Raw genomic sequence first — 23,394 nt, forward strand, 5'->3', positions numbered from 1 at the left:
CTGAGCAACCCTAAAGTAAAGCAACACTATGTTACCTTTCTGGTGGAGGGTCTGCCACTTGCTTGTCTCCACGGAATGTTATTGCTGCGTAGAATGTTCCAATGTATGGCATTAAACTGATCTATATTCGTGAACTCAAAAGGCCAAGTAAAAGGTCACATCTACGGAGAGGCAAGCCTGCTCACAGTAAATTTTTTTGTACTAAATATATGAAAAGTGGTGTAAAGTCAACCAGAGTTTCAAAGTGCTCCTTTATTGCCCACAACCAACAAATGACACTTTGAGATTTGCAGTGACATCACACTGGGAGTGTTCAACGTATATCTCTGTAGACCTTTTTGACAATGGCCGGAAGTGTTGTGATGTAGGTTAAACGTCACTTTCAGTTAAGTTTCTGAGGAAATGTCTTGCGTATTTTCCACCAGATTCATAAATCTGAATACCCCATCATCGCCAAAAGATCGACAAAGGACATATTCTGTCCATTAGGAATTTATCCACAACTACCAAGGTATGAAAGACGAATGCTTAAAGATGAAGAACGACTGGCATTAGTGAACTACTCCTGAACAAAACTAAACTTATGGTCAGGAATAAAACAAAAGTAACTTGTTCACTCAGACTGATTCTACAATTAAAATTAAAAAGCGATTTCATGATGTCGATATTACAACAGACAGAGAGATTTGTGCAGTTTAAATGCTAGACATGTAACCTGTGACTGAAGAACATCTGTTGCATTTGAACTGCACAAATTTAAATCATGAAATCGATTTTTGAGTTTTCTGAATTCACAAGTTACTTATTAAAAGATTGCTTATTACTTATATTTTATTCATTACCATAATGTTAGTTTTGCTCAGGAGGAGTTCACTAATGCTAGTCGTTGGTTGCCTTTAAATTTTGGTCTTTCTTACCTTGATAGTTGTGAATAAATTCTTCATGGACAGAATATGTCCTTTGTTGACTTTGTTGAATGAAGATTTGATGATGGGTCAGATTTATGAAGCTGGTGGAAAATACGTGAGACATTTCCACAGATATTTTTCCATAGAAAAGCATTAACTGGACGTGATGTTTACCATACATCGCAGCACTTCCTGCCATTGTAAAAAAAGATCTATTGGTGGGTTTTTCAGCAGTTAGGCTGGCATGGTGACACAATGCACATATTAGCAAAGGCAGCCAAAAAAAGCTTTAAGCTAATGTGAAAACGCATGAAAAAATACAAAACAGATTTAAACAGCACATTTGCATGACCCTGTGATCCATATGAGTGGTCATGGTCTTGGTTAGGTGTTTGATTTTCAACAACCAAGTCAGCTTTTTCTGGTCAGATCATGTTAAAATAAAGTGCAGATTAAGTCTAACTTTAGTAACAGAGCTTCTAACAAAGCAGTGCTTTCAGTTAGCTTCACACTCTTAGGGAAAGTGGATGAAATCAGCTGCAAAGTATCAATAAAATACCACTGTAATTCTAAATATCATTCATTTCAATGCTTTTCGGTCATTCATGGTCAACTTGCATCCACCAAAGTAAAAAAGGATAATAATACTCCATTATATTACTATGATTATGAGACATTAGTCATTTCTGCCCTGTTCAACATTCATTCCAATTACTGTTTTACTTTCATGGTGTGACTGCTGCCTCTTATCATTAATGTGATTGAGTGGTGTTTAACACATGTTGTCACGGGCTCCATTTGGTAACAAGAAAAAGCCCAGCCCTGTTATAATTGATGAGTGCAGTTAGAGCAAATGAGTGGTGACTATCCAGACTGTATGTGTTGTGTTAAGTATTCACATATGACTGCATAGGCTGCCAGAAGTCACTACGGTCATATGGTCCCTACCAAGTCAGTCAGTGCACTTTTGTTTTGTTTTATGGTAAAACGTGTTCATCATTGCTCTATAGTTCAGAAACTCTTATACCTATCAGCAAAAGGAAATATAAACTTTGAGATGAAGTGACAAAGAAACGAATATCTGTGTAATCATCCAGGTAAGTTCTATTTAAAAAAAGAAAATATAATTCTGGACAACATTTTTAAGAGTTTATGTGTCTCACCACTCACACACAAGAAGCTGAAAATAACACACCTAGTTGTTTACAGTAAGGAGCATCTGTTCAATGTACGTAACAAATACCAGATGCTACTTACTGCAAACAACTACGGTGTGTTAGTTTTTGTGTATTTAGAGTTTCCCTTCAGACGCCTGTCCATAGTCCCTTGTTTGTCCAGGTAGGATCCTTAGCAAAAGAAAGACAAAATAGAACTTGCAAGCATGCATCTTCATCTCAGAGTCACTAACCACACCTTTGAGGATAGTAAGGTACAGTTCTTAGCCAGAGAAAAGAAACAGTTTGAGAGCTGAGAGGCTATTTTTGTTAGGAAAGATAATCCATCTTTGAACAAGAATGGGGATTTTAGACATCATCTATCTCCTATTTACAATTCCATCCACAGACCTAAATAAAACAGGGTAAACAATAGCAATGGAGAAATTCAATTTGTTAACTGGACAAAAGTTTATTTAGGTTTAATACATTTCGCAACTCATCCAAGCCGCTTCTTCAGTTCTGGGAAATAAATAAACTTTTGTCCAGTTCACAAAATTGATTCTTTCTTCTTCCTTCAGACAGATACAAGGCATTGGCTTTACAGAAACCAATCGGAACTGAGGAAGCAACTTGGATGCAAAACATGCTTACAATGTTGACTGTTGACCACAATGGGAAAGCCAATGTTTAGGTCCAACTAAGATATAATTTGCCTATTGTATTTATTTATACCATGCATGTATAGGGTGATGAAGAATCTTTGGGGAAACCTAATCAAACACAAATAAAAGAAACTCCACCAATAACACTTCTACTAGTATAAGTTCTGGGATTGGTAATCAAACCTTGGACTTTCTTGTCACTGGGCACAGGTTCTAACCACTGTACCACCACATTGCCACACATACAGTGGGATTTTATAGCTGTAGTTAATGACAACATGAAGTTAGTTGGTTGGAGCGTGGCAAGAGTGGATAGGGTAAGAAATGTCTCTGCAATTGCAAGTCCCAACTGTCCGACTTCCTAAATCTCATCTAAGGTTACAACTCCCAAAATGCCTATTTGAAAATCACCTTCCATGCTCTTCTACACAACAATCCATCTTCTCTGGTTCATCTCCGCACATTTTATGAACACCACAAAACGTACTTGTCCCTGTCTATACGTCCTACATGCGTCTTCCTATGTATTTGTTATAGGTACACTTATATTAGCTCCTCCACCGCTCTTCCGATTGCCCCATTAACGCCAAAATACATCATATCCCGAAGAACAGATGATGCTGTCACCCCAGAACCTCCTTTGTAGCCTTACCGTTGAGAATCACAATAAATAACCATGACATCATCCCATTCTTATCTATGGGACGGTATGCGCTGATCGATAGCCAGGCACCCGTAGTGTAAATAGCTCCTAATGTCCCATCTTCCCTTTCAAATAGGTCTACATTATTTACGATGGCTGTTAGGTTACCAGCCCGGGACACAATTTATTTCACAGCTACCCCTTTGGTCCTATTATACCACTGCTTTTGAGGGTTGATGGGAGATGGGGCGCCAAGGTGGAGTGTGTGGAATTTGTTGTTAAAAAAAAAAAAAAAAAGAAAAAAGAAAAAGAAAAAAAAAAAAGGAAAAGAAAAGGAAAAAAAATGTCATAGCCTTTCATGTATGACATTGTTACTGACATAATTTCAGATAGAGGCAGGCCTGTTTAAGTCTATGGGGAATTTACTTTTTTGAAAGAAATCTCCAAACAGAAAATATGTGGTAATATTACAGTGGAATACTTTGATCTGTACTTTATAATGGTGGATAGTTTTTACTTTTACGTTACAACATTTGAGAGCAGGTCAGCATCTGCATTTTTTTTTTTTTTTTTTACTGGAATCAGAAGCACCTAGTTTAGTTTTAATCAAGTTCATGCTACCATCCTGGTGCCACCTAGTGCCTCCGCTCAATTTCTCTCCACCAACTAGGTCAGGAATCGGAATACACTAGATGGTTCGTAAAAACCCTGGAAGTGCGAGTTCAGGCACCAGCCGATCAGCGAACAGCCATACATTCTGTGTTGGCAACAAGATCGAGAATTTAAAGCCAGAACAAAGACAATGTTTGGTGAATTTTATCAAGGGGAAAGACGTTATTGTCCTTCTTCCTACGGGATTTGGGAAAAGCTTAATATACCAGTTAGCCCCGTTAGCGGCGCATTACATATGTCACGACCAAATAGCAGCGACTGGTTAAATGAAAAGAAGTACCCGCCTACTGTCAAGCAAACGAAATCTAACGCTGCAAGGTCAGACGATTTCCACGAAGTGAAAGCGGCTGATGAATCAGACTACTACTTAGAGTGTAAAATATAAATAAAAAATTCCAAGAGAATTAAAGAAATCAATTCAGACGCTTCAGTAGACCAAAAAAAGTCCCAACAATGTACTTCATTCACTATACTGGAAGTTAGAATACTTTTACTTTTTTAGTGTTAAAGTATATTTTAGATACGGATATGGGCATACTTTTTGGCATATATTTGTTTTTTTTTTTTTTCTCTTGTAACTGCGCTGCACGAAAAAACAAAACTGAGTACTTTTTCCACCACAGCAGAAAATTGAGGTTTAATCTTTTAATTCATCATGCATTTGTGCTGACAGATAAGACACAAAACTTATTACCAGTTTTATTCTGATCCAGTAATTACATTAACTATAAACCAGGACACGATATCTGCATATTGACATTTAAAAACCAAATTCTACCAAACAATTCTCAACAACCTTATTCCTCGAAACCCACGCCCAAACACATATCCAAAAATATTATACCCGGAATGAGGGGGGAGAGGGGAGCAAGAGTGAATCCCCCAAGTCCCCGCCCCATGATAGCGTTGGGACATCCGTTACCGCGACGACAGTGAGAGTGGCAGGCCTATTTGCGAGGTTGCTAGCGTGCTGTGAAGGATTGGACAGACTGAGCGCTTTGCCGACTGCGTGCAACTGACAGGCAGCATTTTCATTTGGGTGAAAAATCTGGCGCACGTAGCCTTATGTGGTCTGGTGAGTATAATAGGCCCAATAAGCTATCCTGAAGTCTGCTTAGAGTTGAGGTGAAGGTGTGTCTACTGCTTGGTCTGGCAAGTTAATGTGTAGATCTACGACAATAGAGCGTCTTTGAACCTTGGACAAAATTAGGATAAAGGTTTGTCTATTGGTGTCAATCAAAAATGATCCACACCTAAATGACTCACAAAGAAGAATGGTAGCAGTCATGTAACAGGCTATCGGATAATAGTTTGATAAATGAGCATTGTCAACAGCCCATCATCAGGGATAGTATGGATTTCAGCCAGTAATACCGATATCCGATAAATGACTTACTGTTGACGACAACAGACTTTTGCTAACATCAACATCAACTGATGACAAGGCCCACAAATGGAAGCAAAAGCTGTGGTTACATTCACGCATGAAAAGACTCATATTATGCTATTTTCTGATTTGTTTTAGTGTTGTTTCATCAAAACCATACCTGGAGTTTTGGTTTGTTTCATGCACATATGTTTAACACACAAACCCTGCATATTTAAAATGAGCTGACTTACTGTTCCACCTGTCATGTGGCAATACTGGAAGTGCTCCACTGTGTTTTTAAACTCCATACACCTTCACAAGAATCATTTGGATGATTTCAGTCCTGGAATTGCCAAACTCTGCTGAACAAAATGTAAAAACTAGCTGTTAATTTTATAACGTCACAAGGTGGAACAGAGCATTTTGAGCCTTGGAGATGTTGACAGACTAATAATAAAGGGTTACACAAAAATGTGTGTATGAAACAAAACAACTCCAGGTATATGTTTTTGATGACATAGCTTAAACTTCACATGAGTCAATTTTGCATAACACCTTCAGTTTCTCAATAGAATGTATATACCGACTCCATGACTACAAGTAAAGACAAATACTTTTTTTTTTTTTTTTTTGGACACCAAGCAACCAGCCATCTTCTGAAAACAATTAAAACATTTTTGGGTTCGAAGACCACAGAAGAACCAACCAATCTACCAATAGACACACAGTGCAAGTATTTTCGTAGCAAACCCCCAAGTGTGAGAAAAGGTCTTAGGAATGTCCACCCTCACGCCTCATTGCTGCTCTCATCGCGGTGAACACATCGGCCAGTGGAGACGGCACAGTGGAGATTTACTGGAGGTGTCAGAGGCTTCACTTCTCCCAACCTCCAGGGCCCATTTGGCTGTCCTGATCCGGGCCTGAAGAAAAACAGCCGTCCCTCACAGGCTGACAGCACAGAGAAGACATCCAAACACACACGGAGCACGGGGGACGACCAGAGACAAAGTATGTAGTGAAGAGACAGGCCACCAGCGGAGAGGAGAGGGGTTGTGGTATATCTTATTCCGGGATGAAGATATTAACTTTGGGACATGCTGGTAATGGTATTAAAAGGGCACTATGTAACTTTTTGGTTGGGGGTCCGTCACCTGCTTGTATCTATAGATATGTCATTGTGCTGCCTGGAATGTTGTACAGTATGACTATAAACAGCTCTAGCTTACATTTGTTCAATCAGTGTTTTTCAGTGGTTTTATAGCTGAAAAATATCTATATCTTTTGAATGTGTAAGAACATGCTATGTGCTGTATATTCGAATTATATAGCTTTTTTCTCCTTGCACTTTGGTTTCACTCATCAACCCAAAACATGAATAATAGGTACATGACCCTGCAGCACCTACTGCTCTTTGGCAGATTGTCCCAGCAAAACTGAAGGACGGGTCAAATGCAGAATATACAATTAAGTGTGTCTTATTGCACAAAATTGATTCTTTTGAGCTTTAAGTCATGTTAGAATGTTGTTACTACATCAAAAACATATCTGGAGTTGTGTTTTGTTTGTTTGTTTGAGTAATCCTGGATTATTAGTCACTCTACCGCTACAAAACTCAGTTGGTCTGTTCGACCTTGTGATGCCTTTACTTTAACAACTTTCACAATTCCAGAGCTGAAATTATCCAAATGATTCTAGTGAAGGTGTATGGAGTTTAAAACAGAGTGGAGCACTTCCCGTATGACATGACATCACAAGGTGGAACAAAGTGTTTGCTGTTTGAACAAAGAACTCAGTGTAAATATGTAGGATTTGTGTGTGAAACATGTGTGAATGAAACGAACGACAACTCCAGGTATGTGTTTTTCAGGAGGTAACAGCATTATAACATAGGTTAGAAATAGTGGAATATGGGCCCTTTAAAAACAAGTAAACCAAAATATGAAAACTTGCTCAACAAACTTCTCAGTGAGCGGTTTCCATGACAACACATGTAAACAAACAGTGACAAACCTGCTTACATGCTGCTGTTTAACAGGTGGTTACACCGAGGGGATGTTGGCACAGCACTTTTTAATATACCCACTAACTCATAAAGAGAGAAAAACATCGTAAACCTACAGGTCCTCAAAGTGTGCACAAGACTGAGCTGGCAGAACCCACAAAGAGCTTTTTGTCCCCCACAGGAGCTGGTAGCAGTTCAGGAAGTGCAGTCCGGAGCCAGCAGGATGATTTATGGCTCTGTGTCCGTGTGGAGTTGGACATGATCCCACTGTCACTCAGGGCAGGAGAGAAAAGATGGGCACTGCCCTACTGGGCTAATGTTTTGAGCTGTTACTTGAGTACAGTTTTTGGCAACACTACTTTCTGTTCTCGTGATACAATATTAGTAAATGTCTTTATATCATATTTGACAAGATAAGTGGGGTTGATGGTCTATAGTTGGTTAGTTGATTAATCAGCCTATGGTGTCATAGGCAACCAAAATGAGAATTAGTCGATCTTTTATATTCATTGTACAAAGATTATACAGATTATAAGGATTTAAATGCACCACAGGAGAAAGGAGTTAGTGAGTGAGTGATCTTTAGAGGGATTAAACTCGTGATTCACAAGTTTAATCTGTCTTTATATAAATACATTGTTTCCTCAATAGGTGTAGTCTTGTGAGTGCAGTTTGGATCAGCTACGTAATAATTTTAAGATTTTTTTTTGCCACGCCTCCTTTTTAGTTGACTAAATGATTGACAGGACATGTCTCTGGTTGAACACATTTTTTTTTTTTTTTTATTGATTTCTTTTTATTCCAGCTACAGCCAGATCAGTACATGTTATGTTTATCTTGAATCAGAACCAAAAACAACATAGAAAAGATGATGCCATGACCTTTTGTTTTTGAAAACCATTTGTGTCATGAATTCATATTACATCATTGCTGGCAAAAGAAAAGTGCTAGGTTTGGTGCTTCAGTTCCCAACTTGATCAAGAGCATTATCAGGTCTGGTTGCTAAATTATCCAGCTTCAATATGAACCAATACGCCCTTTTAAATAATAAAATAATAATAGTGTGTTGCAAATGTAATGAGCTTTACAGACTTGTCAAAGCCTTTCAAAGTGCTATATTCATTCACTCCATACTCTGTGGTGGTAAGCGACAATCTGTGTCATCGGCCCCCTCCAACCACCACCAATCATTTGCACACACACCACTTTCATATTAGGCAATGCAAGTGAAGTGTTGCCTAAGGACACAACAACAGAACTTTGTCCGAGCTGGAATCCATCCTCCAACCTTCAGGATGGGGAACCACTGCTCTAACCACTGTTTCCCCTGTTAATCCTTAAAGCTGCATTATGTAACTTGGTAGAGGGCCTTTCCTGAAGGTCTCCATGGCGACAAGCAACTGAAAGGTGTATCCACAAAGTTTCATGACAAAACCTCCTAGACTGTTAACATCTTTTTTGTTGCAGATGAAAATGTAAAAATCTTAATTCTTGACAAATATTCATAGAGTAAACCCTTGATGACTGAGCACTGCTGACAGTTCAGGCTGGCGAGGAGGGTGCAGAGGACTCCCATACCTCCTTGTTTCATGGATGAAGCTTTGGGCTGCATTAGCCTTTATCTGCTAGCTTCTACTACCCGCAGTATCACAGAAAATCCTATTACCGTCTATGGGGGCACATTTACGTACATTCCACCGGGAAATCTGTATCCCTCGGCACGTAGCACGCCCTGAAACATCCAATTCTCTATCCAAATTCAGGGCTCTGCCACCCAGCCTGATGGATCTCTCTGGTTTGTACTCTTCTTCCACTGCTGAACCGTCTTTGCCTCTCCTCTACCTCATCGATCACAGTTGTGGTGGGCCCTGTCTGAGTGTCTAGTTGTGTCTCTTCTATCTTCTCAAACGATGGACCTCATGTCACTGCGCAGAGAAGTGGGTTAGGAGCCCTGTTTCGTCTGGTCCAGGGGGAATGAACACTATCTGTTTTATTCCACTGTGGGACTCACTGTGGGGTATATCTATCTTTGGGTTTAACACTGCTGTTTATTTGGGCTCTAGCAAGTCGAGTCTTATTCAAGTGTTGGACCTTAGGATTGTAACTTCAGTGTACATTAAAGGTCTACTTAGTAACTTTTTGGTGGGGTATGTAACTTGCTTTTCTCAAAGGAATGTCTTGAACATTCTATTATCACATTAACTTTATCTACCAACATGGAGGGGATGTCACCATGTGTAGTTACATGTCAGATCTGTGGAGTGGTATTCTTTGTTACTAGCCTGATTGATCAGCCGGTTTCACTTCGTGGAAACCGTCTGACCTCACAGCGTTAGCATTTGTTTGCTTGACAGTAGGCGGATACTGTTTTATTTGTTGAATTGTTGCTATTTGGTCGTGAAGTATGTAATGTGCCTGAACGCTCAGTGGTGTCCAAGTAATTTCCAGCACAACAGCAAACAAAGCAGAGAGTAAACATGTCTGTCAACAATCACTGTTGTTTCTGCATGAACTTGTGAATTAAAGGTGCAATAAAAAAAATGCAAAGTTTGTATTTGACAAAGGGAGTCCAAAGGAAGATAGCGTACGCAGTCTGCTATCACAACTCGGGTTGGTTCAGATCTTCACTGATTGGCCGGTGCGTGGTCTACAACTTCCAGAGTCCTTGCAAATCATCTAATGTATTCTGATTCCTGACCTAGTTGCTGGAGAGAAATTAAATTGAGTGGAGGCACTAGGTGGTGCCAGCCTGGCTACCTGCCAACAGTAAGAATGCATGTTTGATGAAATGAAAGAATGAAATGAAAGAACATCTCATCTCATGACTTTAAGATAGAACTGTATGGATCTTACAGTGGAGAAATTCTCATGTCAAACTACAGGCAAGTCTTGCAAATAGACACAACAGAAGTATGCATTATCAGGTAAGCAAGACCAATAGTATCGCTACTACTGCTACTGCTGCTGCTACTACTACTGCTGCTACTACCGTTACTACCACCACTACCACCACTACTACTACTGCTACTACCACTACTACTACTACTACTACTACTACTACTACTACTACTACTACTATGACTTCTACTACGTCTCTTATTGATATCTCGATAAAATATTCTCTTTATTTGTCACGCTGTGCTTCATTGCCAATTGCTCCATGTCTAATGTACAACACAAAACAGATGAACGTATATAGAGTGTTGTCAGTGTCTAATTCAATATATCCAACATGGCGTTACGTTTTATTGACCAATTTACCTTTTAAAACAACGGACAATGCTCGGTATGAAAAACGATATGTCGCTTATGCAGCTGAGCACGAGAACATTCTTGGAATTACTGTAAAATCCAAACACATAATGGAGCTAACCAAAACACATGAGACTTTATATAGAACACATATGTTGCTAGTAAAGATGTTTGGAGAAATTCTGGTTTTAAAATAATCTTTCTGCAAAATGGCTTTTTATTTAAGTCAAACCATTTTTGTCTTGTTTAAAAGCTACTGTGTGTTGAATTAAACATTACTATCATACGTACATAGTGACAAGAACAGATGGTTGTGTTTTTGTTGTTTGTAACCTGGGCAATTACAAAACAATTATTGACCATGAAGTCACGCTGGCTCATTACGATGGTAATTAACACAATTAAATACAAGAAGTGAGCTCATTTATAAATGTGATCTCCTGACATGAGATTAACAAACACATTAGTAGTTAACAAACTGCTGTGGAGTGAATGGATGGGTGATACATGGCTTGTTTGTCCACTATTCACCTGGTTGTATTATTTTGCATTGTCAGTGTTGGGAAGTAACTGAATACATGTAAATGGTAATATTTTGCGCTTTTCCACCTTTATGGCACTCAAAGCACTTTATATCAAGGAACTACTCAGACACTGGACACTGGTCACAAAGCTGGTTAAATGTCTTGATGTTGAAGTTTATATTGAGAGCAGGATTTGAACCGCGAACCTTCAGATCGGGGGACAAATACTCTTCCAGCTGAGCAGAATACAGTTCTAAAAAAAAAAAAAAAACATTTTGGTTTTTGATCATGGCTCTGCTGTTGTGGTGAGTGCAAGTGTGATTTTTCCATCTCCAGTCATGAGAAATGCTTTAGAAATGCTGAAACAAATATAAAGCTGTTATTAATACTATGTTTCATCTTTACACTATAATTTAAATGCAACTCGATGTAAAAAATATTCTAAGTATTCAGAATACGGTACTTTGATTGAACCAGGTATCAGAATATGTTTCAAAATATATTAAAATGCAGATTTTCAGAACTCTAAGTACAGTATTCCTCCCATCACTGTACATGGGGTTGCCACTCTTGACTGCAAATCTATATCTATATCTATATCTATATCTATATCTATATCTATATCTATATGGACTGTAAAGCTGTTTTGAAGCCTCTCAGAAACTTTGCAGTGTTAACTTGGTACACATGAACACTGAACATTTTAGAAAGTTTATTTTTTTTCAAATTTATCATTTAAATTAATGTGATCTCCGCTGAACCGGAAGCGGCACCACAAGAAAGCACGGTTTAGAAGCATTTAGAGACAAAAGTGGGAGGGGCGGAAGAAGATGAAAAGAAAAGCGGATTATGACCCACTTGATGCCATTGTGTTTACAAGTTTGATGGATTGAAGTTTTGCAATAAGAGTTTTTGCACAAAGCCAACTGACTTTCTGGGACTTTTAATTTACATTGTACTTTTGTCACCACAGTATTGCTAACAAGAAGTAGTTGTTAACAAATTGCTGTGGATTAAATAGATGGGTGATACATGGCTTATTTGTCCTTTTTTTTTTAAAAAGAGGATTATGATTCGCTTGATGCCATTGTGTTTACAAGTTTGATGGATTGTTGTTTTTTACAGTGACACAGCTGATTTTTGTCTGTGACTTTTGGGTCAAACACTCTGCCCTAGCCAGCATCTTATTTGATATTCATTTACAAAGCAGTTTTTTTCAGCATAGTATTGCTAACAACAGGCATTCCTTCAGCATTACTTTCTCGTTTGCGACTGATAGAACAATTTCAAATTAGATTCAGACAGTATATCACAACCCTGTGTTGATTAATTAAATACAGGGAGTGAACCCGTTGTTGTTAATGTGATCTCGTGACATGATATCCATAAACATATTAGTAACTAACAAACTGCTGCAGTGTGAATGGATGGATGATACATGGCTTATTTGACCATTATAAAAAGGAGGATTATGATCCGCTTGATGCCATTGTATTTGCAAGTTTGATGGATTGTTGTTTTGCAATAAGAGTTTTTACAGTGAACAAACTGATTTTTCTGGGACTTTCGGGTCAAATCTTCTGCCTTAGCCAGCATATTTGACATTTATTTTCATTGTATTCTCGCCACCACAGCATTGCTAACAACAGGAATACCTACAGTGCACCAGCATTAGTTTCTGGTTTGCAGATGATAGAACAATTTCAGGAACAAATTCAGACAGCATTTGACGATCCTTTGCTGATTAATTAAATACAGGAAGCTTCTTTATAAAGAAGAAATATGTCTATATTTGTGATCTCGTGACATGATATCCACAAAATACATTAGTAGCTAACAGACTGCTGCAGTGTGAATGGATGGGTGATGTATGTTGTTTTTTTTTTCCTCCATTATAAAAAAGAGGATTATGATTCCCTTGATGTCATTGTGTTCACAAGTTTGATGGATTGAAGTTTTGCAATAAGAGTTTTTACAGTGAACCAACTGATTTTTGTCTGGGACTTTTGGGTCAAATCCTCTGCTCTAGTTAGCAATGATATTTGATTTTCATTTAAAATGCAGTTTTTCCGCAATAGTACTGCTAAAAACAACTAGTAGCTAAAAACTGCTGGGGATAAATGGATGGATGAAACTAATTTTATTTGTCCATTATAAAAAGAGGATTATGATCTACTTGAGTTCATTGTGTTTACACGTTTGATGGATTGTTGTTTTGCCATAAGAAGTTTCACAGTGAAACTAACTTTTTTTTTGTTTTTGTCTAGGACTTTTGGGTCAAATCCTCTACCATATGCTGATCCTATTTTGATTAATTTAATACAAGAAGTGAGCTCATTTATAAATCTCGTGATCTCGTGAAAGGATATCCACAAAACTAGGAACTAACAAACTGCTGTGGAGTGAGTGAATGAACAATTTAAAATTTGATCTAAACAGCATAGGACAATCCTGTTTTGATGAATTAAATATAAGTAGCTCGTTTATAAATGTGATGTCGTGACATGAGCTTAACTAACACATAGTTAAGTAGTTAACAAACTGCTGGGGAGTGTATGGACAGATGATACATGACTTATATGTCCATTATAGAAAATGATCCTCTTGATGCCATTGTGTTTGATGGATTGCTGTTTAGCAATAAGTATTTTTACAGTGAACCAAATGATTTTTGTCTGGGACTTTTGGGTCAAATCCTCTGCCCCAGTCAGCATGATATTTGATATTCATTTACATTTCAGTTTTGCAGCCACAGTATTATGAACAACAGCCCTACAGAGCACCAGCATTACTTTCTAGTTTACAGATGATAGAAGTATTCCAAATTAGATTCAGACAGCATATGACGATCCTATTTTGATTAATTAAATGCAAGCAGTGAGCTCATTTATAATTGTGATCTCGTGACATGACATCCACAAACACATTAGTAACTAACAAACTGCTGCAGTGTGAATGGATGGATGATACATGGCTTATTAGACCATTATTAAAAAAAAAAAAAAAAAAAAAAAAAAAAAGGGGGGATTATACTCCATTGTTGTTTTGTAAAATGGATTTAAAATTTTTTCTAGGACTTTACAGTCAAATCCTTTGCCCTAGACAGCATGCTATTTCATATTAATTTAGAGTGTAGATTTGCCGTCATGGTATTGGTAACAAGCATCCTCAAAGCACACCTGAGTTATGGTTTGCGGATGATAGAACAATTTCAGATTTGAGTCAGACAGCATATGACGAACCTATTTTGATGAATTATATACAAGAAGCTCGTTTATAAATGTCATCTCGTGACAAGAGATTAACCAACACATATTTAAGTAGTTAACAAACTGCTGGGGAGTGAATGGATGGATGATACATGGGTTATTTGTCCATTACAGACAATTATCTGCTTGATGCCATTGTGTTTGATGAATTGCCGTTTAGCAATAAGTATTTTTACCATGAACCAAACTGTTTTTGTCTGTGACTTGTTCAAATCCTTTGCCCTACTTACAATTTATTGATATTCATTTACACTGTATTTTTGCCAACATAGTATTGCTAACAACAGGCCTACAGTGCACCAGCATTACTTTTTGGTTTGCAGCTGATAAAACAATTTCATAATTATATTCAAACAGTATATGACAATCCTATTTTGATGAATTAAATATAGGAAGTGAGATCTTTTTATAATTGTGATCTCGTGACAGGATATCAACAAACATATTAGTAACTAACAAACTGCTGTGGAGTGAATAGCTGCGTGATACTAATGATTTATTTATCCATTGTAAAAAAGAGGATTATAATCTACTCAGGTCCATTGTGTTCACAAGTTTGATGCATTGTTGTTTTGATATTAGGATTTTAACAGTGATCCTAATGATTATTGTATTGTATTGTATTGTACAGTATTGCTAACAACAAACATGCCGACAGTGCACCAACATGACTTTCTGGTTTGCAGATGATAGAACAATTTCAAATTAGATTTATTTATATATCTATTTAAATTTTTTTACCAGCTGACTTAAAAGACGCATATTACACAATTTCTGTATCTATGTTGTTTCCTTTTCAAACATACCTGGAGTTTTTTTAGTTTCACTCACACATTAACCTCCGTTTCTCAGATGGAAATCATTCTTTTCCACCTTGTGATATCATGTGGTAATACAAGAAGTGCTCCATTGTGTTTTTAAAGTCCATACACCTTCACTGGAATCATTTGGATAATTTCATCCCTGGTATTGCCGATCTCTGCTGACCTAAATGTAAAAGGTGGCTGTTAACTAGAAAACCACCACGACATGACATCACAAGGTGGAACAGAGCATTTTGAGCTTTGGAGATGTAGACAGACTAATAATAAAGGGTTAGTCAAAAGTCAAAGGAAACAAAATACAACTTTAGGTGAGTTTTTGAAGAAGTCACAGCATTATAAAATGTCTTAAAACGTACAAGTATCCATTTTGTGTGATATAGGACGTAATACAGGAAGTTAATCTCACACAACGCACCTGCTACTACAGTATTTGCATTGTAATCCTACATGCATAAGCACAAAATGAAAATATCCTTCCTTTTCTTTACTCTCTGTTTGTAATTAAGTTAATTGCTGTGTCCAATACATCATCATGGTCAGTCTGTAAAATCGCACATAAAATCAACAGCAATGACTAAGTATCCATGTTATGGTTTACACTATCCCCCATCGATCCTATGTATAATTATCACATTTATACCCATTGATTCATCTGCCATTTGTTTGACTGATGACTTATTTCCCGGGCTCATATAAAGACAATGGCAGCTAATCATTTCTGTTTTAATCTACTCTTATCACTTCTTTTATTGACCATCTCTCTCCCCCTTTCTATGTGTCAATCATTTTAATTATTTTTTTTTACCTCACGGCATTGTCCACAGACTTCTATGACAACACCACAGGGCCAAAGACAGGGCAACCTCGCAAATATTGACTTTCCAGTAACACAGGAGAGTGCGCAGAGGCTGAGGGTATGGCTCAAATTAAAGTATTATTCCCTAATAGAGCCGAGTCAGGGTTAGGACCTTGTTACTGCCACCCGGGGTCTCTGTTTTCTCTCTCTCGGCACAGTCCTGGGAGTTGTGGCATTTTTGGAACGTGCACTGTTCTAATTGGAGGCACACTATGCAATAATTGGAGTCTGCAACATGTGGTTTCAAACAGCATTAAGCGGTAATAAGCTTTCCAAGCAAGTGTGCCATTCTATTACCCTTTTGAACCAAAGTGCAATGACAAGACTGAACCATCTCCAGGGACACACAAATACATACAACATACAGGAGCTTACACCAATATATGCAGCCTTGACAAAATGTGTAGCATAGGTGAAAAAAGCCAGAGGGTCTGTCACCTGCTCGTTACCATGGAGATCATATTGCTTTGTCTATAAGCTCCACAGTGGCATTAAAGGTCCTGTATTACACACATTTGAATCCTGTGAGCTTTTACCCATGTTAGGATGTTGTTATCTCGTCAAAAACATACCTGGTGTAGTGTTTTGTTTCGCTCACACATTTGGGTAATTCTTTATTATTAGACTGTCCAAAGCTCTAAATGCTCTGTTCCACCTTGTGATGTCATGCGCTAGTTTTCAACAGCTTTGTTTACCTTTAGTTCAGTAGAGATTGGGGATTGTAGGGCTGAAATGATCCAAATGATTCAAGTAAAGGCATGTGGAGTTTAAAAACACAGTGGAGCACTTACTGTATTACCACATGACATCACTAGGTGGAATGGAGTGTTTTCTTTTTGAGAGAACAGCCAGCCTAAAAATGCAGAGTTTGTGTGTTAAACATGTTTGAATGAAGGACAAAAACACAACTGCAGGTGTGTTTGTGAAGAAACAGCATTATAACACAGATCAGAAATTATAACATGGGCCCATTAAATGTACAGTATCTACCATACATGTATTCAATTACACAACAATTCAAAGCAGACATTTGAATTGCCATGAAAAATATATAATTTAAACACATGTCAAGAGCACAGTTCCAGTTAGCCTGAATCATCAGCTGGTTTCACTTCATGGAAACCGTCTGACCTCGCAGCATTAGGATTTGTTCGCTCTACGGTAGGCGGGTACTTTTCTTATTTAACCAATTGCTACTATTTCATCACAACGTATGTAATGCGCCAAATCCCGAAGGAAGAAGGGCAATAACATATTTCCCCTTGATAAGATTCACCAAACATTCTCTTTACTCAGGCTTTTAATCCTCAATCTCGGGAATAGTTGCCAACACAGAATGTATGTCTTCATCTACATCCATCTCGCTTTGTTTACTGTTGTGCTGTACCACAAAAGGGACCCAGTCATGGATTCACAGCTCTTCACTGATTGGCTGGTGCGCGGTCTACAACTTCCGGGATTCTTACAAACTGTCTAGTGTATTCCGATTTCTGACCTAGTCGCAGTAGAGAAATGAAATTGAGCAGAGGCACTAGGTTCCAGTAGCATAAAAATCAAAATTTAAAAACTAAAGGAGAACTTGAAAGTTAGTTGGATCCTGATATCTATATGGATTTTTTTTTTTTTTTTTTTTTGGAGGATACATTATTTATGCTTACATTTACTGTGGAGTTAGCAGAATCTGACTGTCAGTTACAACCCAAACTGCAACATCGAGACATGGACACCACTGCTGTTCCCTTTTGCATTCCCCAATAAAATGTCTGCACCTCTCCACTTTTGGACGACATTTGGAAACAATCAGTAGCCTGTTTTAAAAGCAGGTTCTTCCCCCTATCAATCCCCCATAGATAAGGTATCTACGGAGCCCACGGCACAAGGAACTCATCACCCTGACTTCCTGTGTGGCGTTTAGGGTCCCCTCATTTTCACCCCTGTCTGAGGAGAGCAGGGGCTAGACGCTCTAGTGTGGAGTGGTAGAGCCTGGGGGCTAACTGTGCACTGACAGGCAGGTTTTGGATATACACTGAAGGAGTTCAAACTATGGCCTAGATTTTGTGGTCCTGACTTCTTTATTGCTTAAAACATTAAAAGCTTCAAGTGACTGATTAAAATCTGTTGAGCCACTATGGACAATTTGATGTTAAGGTAAAAGACATTGTATACTTCTGGTGTATCACTGAACAAAATCCTTTTTTTATTGGGCTAGACACCATTTTTAAGTATGTTTGTTGTCACTGTAGCACACATTTTTGGAACTATTTTCTCAAGAAATGTAACTCGTTAGCACTTAATCCCCTTTTTGTCCAACGCAAATGTCAACACAAAAGAAATATGTGCACAATCTTGTGGATATTTCGTCTTGCGAGATCTTGCCACATTCCTATTTTCTAGTACTGAGCGTATCAAGCATCTCTTCTGAGGTTTTAACCTGTGAACATCTGATCCAGGGGCAGATTCTCCACCACCACACTAAGTAGAAGACGTCACAGTTCACAGGGTAGATGAATGACTTCAGAAGGTAAGAGTATGGTATGGGTATTATCCTTCATTATGATACAGGGGAGGATCTGCACACATCCCACGACCATGGAGGACATACCTGTATACCACACTACACTTCCTGGTTTGGAACATAGTGATCCCATTGGCCACTGGACACCAGATGACCTGGTTTTACAAACTTGTGGTTTAGCACGTCTTCTAGTTCAACCAAAAAGCATGTACTGTATGTGCTGAAGGAAATTATATACTATAGACATTCCTCAATAGGTCATGCCTCTTGAAAGTGCTTAGATCACACATTTTACTGGAACACTGTGAAGATTTTTTCAAAAAACAAAAAAACCAAAAAAAAAAACCATATCACACTTGTTTTGCGAATTTGTCATTGTTTTAGGTTCAAAACAAAATTGTACTTACTGACTGGAAATTGTGACATCAACATCACAACAGGGATTTTTATAACTGTAACCTAACAAAACTGCTCTAATCTACACAGAAATGATTATCTGACGAATACAAACATAAGAAAAGCCTTTTATTTTGTTGAAGTAATGATCAATAATCAATCAATATGTTTTGAAGTCTCTACTTACTGTAATTTTTAACACATTTTTCAACTTTTCTGTGTAAATTGCTTCTTCATTGGTGTAAAACTATATTTTTTTAATATTAACAAAAGATATAATTCCACTAAATTAAATCAAAATTAGCTAATCTTAAAAATCTGCCATATGCATTTTAACAGGAAGTCCATGGACATGTTTCTGCGATACATACATATGCGTTATAGTTTATTCCTTCTTTAAACAGATCCTTCTTGTAACATACCATCACTGCCCTTGTATTCCATCATAACCCCGCACATCCCACGAGAGAAGGTGACCACTCCTCCAGCCTGTACCTATACGTCCCTGTCCCTATAACAGCGCTGTATAAATGATGTAAATGTGAATTACAAGTCTGCTGCTCCTGAGCCAATGCACCTTATAAAGTCTATTTGCCTTTGCTGTCTAGACATGTGTCATTGTGTTATTGGCTTATGGCATTCAGCATGTGGTTCCAATCAGATCAGCCCACTACTCTTTCCATGATGCTGTGAAGTCCCATTGTCTACGTATCTGTCTGCATTCCTGACAGTTGGGGTGTTGAACAGGTGGACTCCTTCTTCCTCTCATTTCTCAATCAAATCTGTTCTTTTATTCTCCCCGGGTGACCTTTGACCGTGTTTCGGTTGGAGAGCCCCCCTCACCTGGTATTGTGCGGCGGGCAACACCTTCCGATTGGAACTGGCCCCCGCTCGCGAAAGCTTTTGTCCCCAGCGCGATTCGGGCTGACTTTGTTCACTTAGTTAACGTAGCTTCCTCCCCCTGCTGGGAACTCAGGCAGAGGGAGGAGGGAGTGTGTGGGAGAAGAGAGGGAGGGGGGCAATGTTCAGGAATGAAGGGGTATTGGGAATCAGCTAATTTGGTAGCAAGGATTTACAATGTTAAATTTTAAAACAGTTTACTTTTTGAACAATTCCAGTTATCATTATAACCTTTTGTTTAATCATGGTAACTACTAGGGACTCTCATGGGTTTCAACTGAAGTGAAATAGCAATTAAAGGTGAACTGTAACTTTTCTGGTGGAGATTTATTACCTTTTTGTTTCCATGCAGAGATTATGGCATTGAACATATCTTCCATTTAGTTATTTACAGGTGTTTTTGTTGCATTCTCACAGTGAGTGGGCTCGGCTCTACATAGATCTGACCTATAACTCGGGCTGTTTGCACTACCTGCTTTTCTCCACGGAGATGACTAGATTTCATGCTATACTGTGGAACATACAAAGCAAAGCAATAACCTCACCATGGAAACAAGCAGGTATGAACCTACTACAAGATAAGACTTTTAATAATAAAAAAAAAAAATATATATTTTTGAGAAAAAAATAGTTCTACAAATGGCATCTATAACAAGAAAACTTAATGTGATTGAAACCCATTTATTGTCTTAGAACTCATAATTGCAACAGATTCTTGAATAGGGCTGGGTATCATTAATAAGTTGCCGATACGATACTTACTTCGATACATAGGCCACAGTACGATATATGTCTTGATAGAGTGCACTTTCGATTCAATACAATATATTTCAAATTGATTTGATACGGTACAATAAAAAATAATAATACTAAAAAGTCTTTGTTAAACAACTTCTTGTGTGCAAAGTGAATATGAAACACACCTATTTTAATTTATTATAATTATCAAAACTGTGAAAATGTCAAATGTGTCACATAAACAAGTTTCCTTCCTTTAAGCACACAACAAAACTGTAGCTCTGTAACACAATAATTTAGTAAAATATTCTTGGCGATATATATCAATACAGCAGCCTGCAATATCGATACTGTATCATCACATTAAACAATACGATATATCGATATTATGATATTTTTGCACACCTCTACTCTTGAATCCACAATGTTGATCTTTAAAAACAAAGAAACAAACAAAAATCATGCTAATTTGTTTGTAATTGACTTGAACCAACTTGAGTCTTGTTTGAATTCTATCAGACAGGGAGATGGGAGCACCAGAAATGAAAAACTATTCTCAACCAATTAAGACTGTCTTCCTTGTTGTGACTCTCAAACAATGCCCCACTTTCACTTTCTTGTCCAAACTCTCACAGACAAACAAAACAGATTAGCTCCAGGACAGGGATTACCCATCACCAGGAGGAAGCCGACCAGACCCCCAGCAGGTGAAGGCCTTTCTCTGGGTACAATGGACAGCACTCCCCTCTCATACTACCAGGCTCCGGTTACACTGCATTCACAACTCATCTCCTCTAAAGACAACAGAGCAGACTCCCAACAAAAGGGTGAATTAGTCAGGAAGAATTGGTCGCTCAGAGAAGACTGGGACATTGGACATCTGAAAGGGTTAGGAGACAAAAGGAGAAGGGCTTTATTTGACTACTGTCTGAAATATGTCAAAGGCATATTCTGCTGAACTCACATAACATTTTTCTGTTAGCGTTTTTTTTTTTTTTTTTTTTCCAATTGATTCTTTATTACTGTTCATTAGCATTATGGATGAATGCTTTTGTACATAAACTATTATCATACATTGCATTATTAAAGGTGCACTACGTAACTTTTCTGGTAGAGGTTCTGGCACCTCGTTGCAGACATAGGGATTGTATCACTTAGGTTAGGTTTCTTCTTCAAAATGGTGACATTTGTATTCGTTTTGGCATTTCGCCCACACACAGCCGGCGTTTCAGGTGGGCAAAAACTGTGTTTTTTGAAAATGGGTTCCAGAGTGGAGAAATCTGAAAACGTCGGCATTGCGTTATCGTGTGGAGAAGCAAACCGCAGCTTTTGGAAAACTATGACTTCGCAACGCCGTCATCGCCACGTGTGTTTGTTTGTTGAGGAAAAGGAAGGATTCTTTGTAGTATTGTGTGTCCAGTGGCTCTGATTGTATCCTGTTTACAGCGCCACATAGAGGTGTGGCATATGTATTACATAATTTTCACTCAGTGCTCCGTTGTCATCTAGTCGTGAATATTTATTAATTGGACACATGTGTGAACACAATTCTTATATTCTTATCTCTGTGACAACAAGCAGGTAAGAACACTAAGCCAAGATACAGATTAGATTTTTAGGAGATATAAGAAGCGATATCACTCACTGTGAGAATGCCAGGGATGTTTTTTAGAAATTAAACATTGTCATTTAATAAATGCAATATAGAAAACTTTAAAGCCCTACTGCGGAATATTCAAGGTAAGCAGGTAGCAGACACCATAAAAGTTAGTGTACTGTAGTGTGCTTTATAAATGCTAACTAATAGTTTAATAACAACCAACTAACAGACCAATTAACACTTACTTAGCAATCAAGGACAAAACCTCATAAGAGATTTCCACCTAACATATCCAATTCAAATCGCTGTATTGTTCTCCTCTTTACATTTCATTAAGCACTAATTAAACCCCCAGCTCTGTGGTCGAACGCAGGGCTCATCTGGTGTAGGCGAAAACAGATGACGACTAATGCTGTCCCACAATGCACTGACAACAGCCATTCACATCGCCTTCCCAAACGCTGGATTTAACCGCTTTGAATTTCAAATAAAGTATAGACCTATATCTGTGAGAAAAACGTGAAGATGTGTGCCCATTGAGCGGAGCATGAGTGACAGAAAGGTCCATCCCAAGAGCCTGCACAGTGACAGAGGAGGAGATGAGGCAGGCGCGAGGATTAGGGGCTTTGGACAGGGCTCTCCGCTGCTTCTTTCTGCGGGTGACAGAGAGAGGTGACGGCCCATAGAGTACAGGGGACAGGCCACAGGCACCAGGGACATCTGCATTCATTCAGACAGGGCTTATGGAGGACAGGGACACGCCCTCCGGAGACGCCCTCCCAGCACACTCTCACACTTGGGGCTAAACGGCGAGGTGTGCATGGAGAGACAAAGATTGGGACTGATCTTTGTGAATTTGTATAATGTATTTATTTGATTCTTTCAAACATAAAACTCAAGAAAAAAGTTTGGATTAAAATGAATTAAGTCTGACTATGCGATCTGAGTATTAAAATCAGATTTAGGCTTTTAACAAATGTTTTGATTAAATTTGATTTAATCCTCATGTGTATTTCTACAGTAACATTTTGATTCGTGAATGGAGTTCAAATGTCCCATCCACTTAGAAACCCAAACCATTTCACGAAGTCTAGTCCCAATAAATTT

At 38.2% G+C, this 23,394-nt stretch overlaps 1 protein-coding gene across 1 annotated transcript in view; it reads right to left on the reverse strand.

The window, feature by feature from the left end:
* mecom (MDS1 and EVI1 complex locus) overlaps window positions 1-23,394 on the reverse strand; it is a 243,544-nt gene that overhangs the window by 131,440 nt on the left and 88,710 nt on the right. The window lies entirely within an intron of this gene.

Source organism: Boleophthalmus pectinirostris, unplaced genomic scaffold, assembly GCF_026225935.1.
Source record: "Boleophthalmus pectinirostris isolate CB_2022bp ecotype Guang Dong unplaced genomic scaffold, ASM2622593v1 HiC_scaffold_9, whole genome shotgun sequence".
Classification (NCBI taxonomy): Eukaryota; Metazoa; Chordata; class Actinopteri; order Gobiiformes; family Gobiidae; genus Boleophthalmus; species Boleophthalmus pectinirostris.